This window comes from Equus caballus, chromosome 1 (assembly GCF_041296265.1).
Source record: "Equus caballus isolate H_3958 breed thoroughbred chromosome 1, TB-T2T, whole genome shotgun sequence".
In the NCBI taxonomy this organism is placed as follows: Eukaryota; Metazoa; Chordata; class Mammalia; order Perissodactyla; family Equidae; genus Equus; species Equus caballus.
This window is the reverse complement of record NC_091684.1, coordinates 14,965,976-14,974,493: the sequence shown is the minus strand read 5'-3', so window position 1 is coordinate 14,974,493 and position 8,518 is coordinate 14,965,976. Positions and strand designations below refer to the sequence as shown.

Genomic DNA, 8,518 nt, shown 5'->3' with positions numbered 1-8,518 from the left:
AACTGTTACACACAAAGTGCTTTTGGGGTCTGTTGCCTCTGCCCATTTGGCCCGTCTCCATCCGTGAACACCGCGCTGAAGTGGTGGTCTTTGTGCCTTTCTCATTGTTATTCTCGGGTGCCATAGTCACTTGAATACTTGAGCGGGGGAAGCAACGGTCCCCGGCGTCAAGTCAGTTTCAGCTCTTGAGATCTGAAAGGCAGCCACTTGGAGTTCATTACACAGTTCTGCTCAACACTCCTGCCTTAACATTGTATTGCTCAAGAATTCTAAATTCATTTTGGCTGCGTTACAAGGCCTGTTTTCTGCCTGGATGCCCAGGTCTCTCTTTCTTTCTATTGTCTCTGGTTGGTGTCCAGGAATAAAGGATACTTAACATTTAAAAAGGCAGAATTGTTTGCAATGAAAATACTTCCCACTAACTGGCACTCTGAGAACATTAAAGACTTAAATGAGGACAGTCACTTCCTTTGGAAGTGTGTTTATTTTTAAGCATCTTTTTGGAAAAAAAAGTTCTCTCTTTGTGTATCTTGCTCATCTTAATTTATGTTTGCAGTTCACGAGAACTTTACAAAAAAAGGGAATTTCTTAATGCAAAAGACCCTTTATTGGATAGAAGCTTTAATGCTCATATACCTGGCCAAATCTCTTGTGTATGAAAACAGAAACCTTTTTCTCAAGCTTCTTGTGACATACGAGGTCTTCACACTGGAACGTGAGTTAAACTGTGCTGAAATATAAATGTTTTTAAATACATCTTGGCATTTTCTTGGTAATCGACTAGGAATTAATTCATTCCATTTTGTTTATTGGGCACAGTAAGCAACAAGACTGTGGGATTTAATAAGCCCTGGATGCCTTGGCTTTCCTGTTTTAAGTGCAGCATATCTAGACAGTATTCTTTATAGCAGTGTGTAATTTGGAGACATATGTCTGTCAGCCTCAGAAAAAGAAAAGCCATTTAACTGCTTCTTTTGAGAGGCTGAATAGGAGCAGTGGGTTTAGGGAGATGGGAGGGAACGGGCTTGCCTGCATGTTTGAGTGTGTGTGTGTGCATGCATGTGCGTGTGTGCATGTGTGTGCATGTGCGCGTGCTGTTTTCCACAGGGAGAAACTAATCTCTTGGCTTAGATCCACCTTAGTATTAGCCTCAGTGCGTTCCTCCCTCCTTTACTCTAAATCATTATTAAGTTTATTACTTCTTTTTTCTTTTGCTGGAGAAGATTAATGGCTTTCCCTGGGCAGAGGGAACTCTGCAGAGCCCAGTGGCTCTATAAATAGCACCTGCTGCTAATTCTCCAGTGCCCGGTATCTCCCCAACACATCTTGGTCTTTAAACAATTTGTTCAGAAGAAGAAAGCTAAGGGTCACTGTGCACTTTGGTGTTACTCAAAATGTGTTTTATGGATAGTGGGTTTTTCTCCAGGAAGTTTGGCCTGGCGGGTCCTTTAGAGAGACTGGCCGTCCCAGCACCTCCCCAGGGAAGCATGCCTCACTAACCAAGCCTGTAAGGATATCACAGAACCTGTTGGTCCTGTAGGGGTGGCGCCATGCTAATAGGTTTTGCCATTAACTCTCCCCTCTTTTTCTAATTTCTTCTCTCTTGGTAGGTTTCAGGCTCAGCTGAACTGTTCCGATAGCCCAGGGGAGACGTGACTTCATGGAGTTATAAAACATAAAAAGGGAAAATTGCAATGCTATGGTTCGGTGATTTGTGGTTTCAGAAAATAGAATGCTTCTGGACAATGCAGATCGCAGGAAGGGTCACTGGTCATCATTTTGGAACCATCTTCATCTTGAGGGGTTGGTAGTAAGAACAAGAGGGCACCTAACCTCTGGGGCACATAGCAGTTCAATAAATCTCTGTTGAACGAGTGGATGAATGAAAGGAGTGATAGTTCTTGTTATCAGAAACACGCTCATCTGATGAGTTAAAGCCAGCACAGTTGCAAGCAGAGTTGTGTGACTTAAGGAGGTCGTGCAGCCTGTTAAGGTAAAGGAAAAGGGAAATAAGGCTCTCCTTCTCTCCTGCTTGATTGTTGCCCTTCAGTAGCTTCTCCTGGGTAGGCCAGATCACCAGCAAAAGAGGGCCGACTGTGTTGTGCATCTGGTGTTTTGCCAGATGCCTGGATGAAACCACTGAACCGTATACTCTGTACGTTAAATGCAGAGTTCTCTTATAAATATCTTCCATTGCTCTTCAATATTTACATGTCATCTTGAGAGCAGTGATTTTTTTTCTGCTTTGTGTGTTAAGTGAGACCAACGAAAGATCTAAGGATGTTTCTCAGACCTTGAATGGAACACTAGGAAGTTTCACTTTCTGTATACCAGCTTACTACTTGGATTCAAATTTGAAGTTTCCATTTTCATAGAATAGGACTAAATGACAATGCCAACTAACCTTTAGGTTAAGGATTTTATTTGCCTTGTCATATGCAAATGCTTTCTCTTCCTGTTTATTTTATCAGAATTATCATATAATTACACAATAGCATCTTATAACTGAAAGCTGCCTCAGAGATAATTTAAAATAATCATTGCCTTTTGCAGATGAAGAATCTGAGGCCTGGCAAGATGAAGCTCCTTGCCCAAGGTCAGTCAACTTATAAAGAGCAGAGTTGGACTAGAACCTGGGCTTCTTATTGCCTGTGTAATATTCCTCCTGTTATACCATGTTGTCCTTAAAACCTCATGTCAGTGTTATCTTCGTTTCTACCATGGCAATGTGAATTCCTTAAGCCAATGATTTTTAAACTTTTAAAAAAAGGATCCTTTAAAGTACTTCATTATATGTACACAGGTAAGAAACGGAACTGCTTTGTTGAAGAGGGGCAGAGGTAGGGATGGGAGAAGCTGAAGTCCGTCATATTAACATGCCCCCCCCTTTATGGCCTCCCACCCTGGGCAGTCTCTCAGGCAAATCCAAGGAACCCAGGAGACGAGGAAATCAGTTTGAAATATTACTACTTGTGCACAAGGAAAAACACCTCAAATCTATCTGGATAGAGGAAGGGTTTTCAATCAAATGAGTTTTCAAAGGATTGGCTTCATCCAAAACCACCAATCAAGGAGTCACAGAACATCGTTATCTCCAGACAGCACAAAGCTTGGCACATCTTGGTTGTTTAATAAATTTTGTTAAGTGAATAAATTAACAAAGGATGACAATTCAATCCTTGGAAACGCTTAACCACTTCTCATTGTCGATTACTCTTTCCCTCTCCTGTGTTGCCGAAAGGCATCATATATGCCTTTGCTAACACGTTTTCCTTGTTGTACTTGGCTCAGTTTTGACCTTGAATGGACTGGCAAGTCCTCCAGAGCAGACTTCTGAACTCACAGTCCCCAGGATACACTGGATACACAGTAAGCTTCAGTAAGTGCTTGCTGTTAAAAGAAGGGTGATTGGAAGCACCTCAAGCCTTGAGTACTAAGGCAGGATTTCTCAACCTTGGCATTATTCACATTTGGGGCTGGACAATTCTCTGTTGTCGGGGGATGTCCTGTGCCTTGAGGGATATTTAGCAGCATCCCTAGCTTCTACCCATTAAATGCCACTAGCACCACCCCTCCAAGTTGTGACAACCAAAAAAATCTCCAGACGTTGCCAAGTGTTCCCTGGTGGACAAAAGTGCCCCTCATTGAGAACCCAAGAGCTAAGGGACGTTCTTGTTTTCTTTCCTCTGGGCTTCTGGGTTTCAGATGAGCGTAGTCCGAAATGGGGTTATTCTAAAATGCAAAATGTTTTGAGAAGTAAAAATAGGCAGTTATATTCCTCAAATCTAGGAGTTTAAGAATAAGTACTATCAGCTATTAATTCATTTCACCCACCATATATTTTATTTTGAGGGAATTTTAGTGGAGAATACTATGTTTGCTAATTTTGGAAGACCATGTTCATTTCATCAAAGAACATAATGCCATTATTCTCTTGTGACTTTGGTTTGAGGTTGGCTAAATGCCAGAGTTCCAGGATAGAGAGCAAAAATGGCAGCTTCGTATATGCTTTCAACATCAAGAAGTTGGACTGGCAAACCAGTTGTTTTTCCCTTGTTCGCCTCCCTTGGATGGTTTAGTAGAATGCCCCTATGATTTTAAACAGATGCCCTGCCCAAAGTCCGAGACTCCAAGGCTAGGAGATTTTATGACTCTTGTCTACCCTATCCTAGGGCTCACAAGATAACTTTTTTTGTCATAACATTTTATATTCTGTGAGAGAAATGAAATGTCATTGAATATTTTTTCTCACTAATGGAACTGGGCTTCTCTACTTCCAATGTAATCCAGAGTTTAAAGAAACATCTAAGAACATTTTCCCATATCTCCCTCCCAGAAACACAAGCAAGATGCAGAAATACAAAACACAGTTCTCTAGAATCAGCAGCCTCAACTTCTCATCCTCAACCTTAAAGCATCCTCTTCAAATGGATCATTTTCCAATATCTAGGTCTCAACAATTTGAGCCTGGATGTCCCCAACTCCTACAAGCTTCTGAGAGCATTCTTTTTATTAATGTCTAAATAAAATGACTTGACACACCTCTAATACTGCAGGCTCTTGGAAGTCAAGCATTTCTATCCCAATATTTCCAGAGGTCGATTCATTCATGCAACGAATATTTATCGGGAATGCTGTGTAACTGAAATGTACTAGATTTCCACTCCTGATTCTTCTTCCCATTGAATTCTCATCCTGCATCCTGGTGCCGTCCTCTCTCCCTCTACTTCACCTCCTCTACGGTCGCTATCCTTTCTTTATTCTCCAGAGCACCACAAACTCCAGGCTGCTGCATAATGTAGACGTTCACAGAAGGTTGATAACATTAGAGAAGATGACAATCTCATGCACGACAAGATATCACTGAAAATTAAATAGTAGTCATCGCTTTTTCTTGAAAGACCCTTTGTCATCCCTGTCACTAGGGATGTCTCATTGACCATCTCCCTCCTCAGGATCTGCTTAACAGGCTGCCATGTTGCCAGAGCCTGCTCCCTCTCTTTCCAGATCAGAGAAACCACCTCTTCAAAGCTTCCTTCCTATCTACTGCTGAGGAACATCTCTTAGTTGTGGTGGTTGTTGTTTTTCATCTTATTATCTAATGAAATTTGGGCCTTTGTATCAACCATCTCCTTCCAAACTTTCAAGCATCAAACAAAACCTATGGAAGTGCTCTCCTGGGCCAAAGATTCTACACCCTTAGCAAGACAGAACATTAACAGAAGCTTTGCAATTTTGCTTTCCTCTTTAATTTGCTCCAGTTCATATTCTTAGGCAGAGTTCTTGGCCAGTACATCAACCTTTGAGATAGAATGAAGGCAGTGGCAATTTGTTTTTCCTTTATCCAGAGCAAAGGGCCAGGGGTAAATAAAAAAAAAAATCCCATTTCATTATGACCTGAGTGCACTCATTTCTCCCTTGAACTTTGCCCACAAAAACAAACAAGCTACTAATTCTTATTAGTATCAATTATGAAAACTGAATGGATGAAACTCTACTTCAGGTCCACCAGCTTTTTCCTTTTTAATAACTTTAGCGTAAGTTTTCATGAAAGGAGTAATTATAGTGAATAGGTCAAAGTGAGATTTATTGATTTATTGATTCTGTTCCAGTCCAAGGACCATGGGGAAATATGGCTTAGCTCACACTTGGGAATGTAGGTCCTATCAGAAAAAATACCTAACACTATTGTATTGAACATTTGGGCTGTCCTCTATAAAATTCAAACTCTGAAAAGGAAAGAAGATGTTTCCTCCAAGAAAATGCTGAACTTCTTGCCAGGGTTTACAGTGAACAATAAGGCAGGCTGAGTCTTTTTTGGGCATAAAATGGAAGGATGTCGGAGGAGGAGAGCTATATCTGGGTACTTTGACCTAACATTTAGATGAGTATGCTTTTCAGTGCAGAGTTGTGGTACATGGGAAGCTAAGAGTCTGAGTCTATATGCCCTTCTGTGGATGTATGAAATGAATATGTGAAGGAAATAAATGAACAGTGAAACACACCCTGCTAGTTGGTAACAATATATCTTGACTAACACAAACAAAATAGGACCTCAAAGGATAAGGATGGATGCTTCTTTTTATTCAGATGCAAATATTGACCGATGCTTCTCTCAATGACGTCAACTCTGCTAATGACTCTTTTCAGCATCCACAGAGCACCGACCGTGTACCAGATACTCACTAAACCTAATCCTCAGCACTGCTTTATCTTCACAGCAATCCTGTGAAGCAGTCATTCTCATCCCCATTTTACTCATGAGGAAATTGAGGCTCAGGAAAGAGAAGTCACTTGTCCTCAGTCTTATCAGTGAGGAACAGAACCGGAATTCCAGCCCAGCTATGTCTGACTTCAAAGCTGTGCTCTCTGTTACCTCATATGGCTTCTTTTGAAATGAATTCAATTATTTCCAGTTTTGTTCTGTTTTGATTTTCATACCGTATTTTGAATATCAAACTATATTTATTTTTTTACTATGTTAAGTTATACAGTGGTCATTAGGCTACGCTTCTCATCTGATCCTGTGACTATTTTATTTAATATAATGATTCTTGCCTTATCCCATTGCAGGCAAAAGCAGAAAGAGAAACTTCCATGGACGTCATGGGCTCCACAATTTTTTTAAAGTTGTTCTATCCTTAAATGTCTGGGTACATTTAGAACCCTTACTTATTTGGCCAAATGGCTCTTTGCCTTCAATATAATTTTAAAACTGGCACTTGTAAATTCCAGCATAATTCTTTGCACATGCTAAGTGTTTAATGAAATTTTGTTGACATAAATAAGTATATTGCATTTTTTTGTAGACTGAAATACGACCCAAGAGTACTTAAGACCTATGAAGTTTGAAAATAACTTTAGTCCCAGAAATAGCCAGCCAAATTTTATGATTTGGTAAAAAAAAAAAAAAAAAAAAAAAAAAAACCTTTGTTAAAATGAGTCTCCAAGTATTTTCTCATGTTTTTCTTGTCTTTTTCAGATCTGGCCTTATGTTTTTCTTGTCATTTTCAGATAGACATACACAATTTGTTTAGAGGGCCCTTAGCTTCCCCCCATGTATCAATATAGGGATGCTAATAATAGTGCCATTGCTGATCAAGAGTCGGCCACGTGTCAGTCTCTGCGCTTGGTGCTTTTTTATGTTTAAGTCTCATTGCAATCCACCGGGGTGGGTATTTTCTCCATTTGCAGATGATGTCAATCGTCTTACTGGCGATCCACCATTGAAGTGGAAGAACTGTGATCCAAGCCTTTCTTGGTCCATTTCTGAGCCCCTCCATGCTCTCTGCAATGAAAACAATAGGCTCTGCTCTTCGTGCAAATTTATGCTGTGAAATTTGCTCACATCACTCTTAAGTACCACAGAGTGAGATATTTAGCCATTTTCATTTTATCCTCATTGATAACAAAGGGATGATAATAAATGAAATGGCTTCAGCCTTGCTTTGTCATCTTGTCACCCACACAAACTCAATACAGGGATTCATTTTTTTAACTAAATGCATACATATGTAATATTTCTCCTGGAATTATTGCATGATATGAAACTGAAGCTCCCAGGACCAGAAGGCTGGAGTCCTCCCTCTGGTTCCGGTTCTACTACCAGGTAAACTTTGGCAAGTGACAACCTCTCTGAGCTCAGGCTTCTTCAGCTGCTTTCTCAGTGGCTTCCCAGCTCTAGCATACAATGGCCTTTTCAATAATATTAACATCTTCAAAAAGTGATAGGACAAAGTAACTTACACCTAATGGTGTGGGCAAGCTGGTGGCTCCCAAAAGATACATCCATGTCCTCACCCCTGGAACCTGTAAATGTTACCTAATATGGCAAAAGACTGACTATTACCTTGTATGGCAAAAAAACGGTGATGAAGTTAAGGATCTTGTGAGGAGGAAGTTATCCTGGGTCATCTGGGTTAGGCTTAAATACAATCAGATGTATCCTTATGAGAAAGAGGTAGAGTTCTGAGACGGAAGAGTAGAAGGCAACGTGGTCAAGGAGGCAGAGATTGGAGTGATGTGGCCACAAGCTGAGGAACACATAGAGGCAAGGAACAGACTGTCCCCTAGAGCCCTCAGAGGCAGTGTGTCCCAGCCAACACCTTGATTTCAGACGTCTGGCCCAGAGTGCTGTAAGAGAATCCATTTCTCTTGTTTTAAGACACCCAGTTTGTGATAATTTGTTACAGCAGCCAGTGGAAACTAATACACCTGGTCAGTGCCACAAAATGCTTCTTCAACTGGGTTTTCATATGATACTTGTAGGGGAACAATTATAGAGGAATAAGCACAAGACTTGAATATTAATTAAGCTTTCTCACCTTAACATCCCTCCTGATGTAGCACTCAGAGACTGTCACGTGAAATGTATTTAAACCCTTCTCTTAGAAGACGTCCGGGGCTCTCACTGGGCTTGGTGAGCTGAGACTAGGCTTATGTGTTGTGGGAAACTAGTCCTTGGCTGGAGAGTGTGGAGCAAAGAGGATGAAAGCCACGTCCCTGGCACCCCTTGGAA

General features: G+C 40.8%; 2 long non-coding RNA genes across 3 annotated transcripts; one reads left to right on the top strand and one right to left on the bottom strand.

Moving 5' to 3' along the window:
- Window positions 1-311: 311 nt before the first annotated feature.
- On the top strand, window positions 312-7,515 carry LOC138923155 (uncharacterized). 2 transcript variants are annotated; one of them, XR_011436379.1, is made up of 3 exons: window positions 312-715; window positions 1,611-1,993; window positions 2,554-7,515. It is a non-coding gene; the product is annotated as an uncharacterized lncRNA (long non-coding RNA). The 2 variants fall into 2 exon arrangements; XR_011436378.1 differs by having other exon boundaries at window positions 1,611-2,803; window positions 2,912-7,515.
- Window positions 6,902-8,012, bottom strand: LOC138923156 (uncharacterized). Its single transcript, XR_011436380.1, has 2 exons — window positions 7,850-8,012; window positions 6,902-7,288 (listed from the first exon to the last, which is right to left on the bottom strand). It is a non-coding gene; the product is annotated as an uncharacterized lncRNA (long non-coding RNA).
- Between the last annotated feature and the right edge of the window lie 506 nt (window positions 8,013-8,518).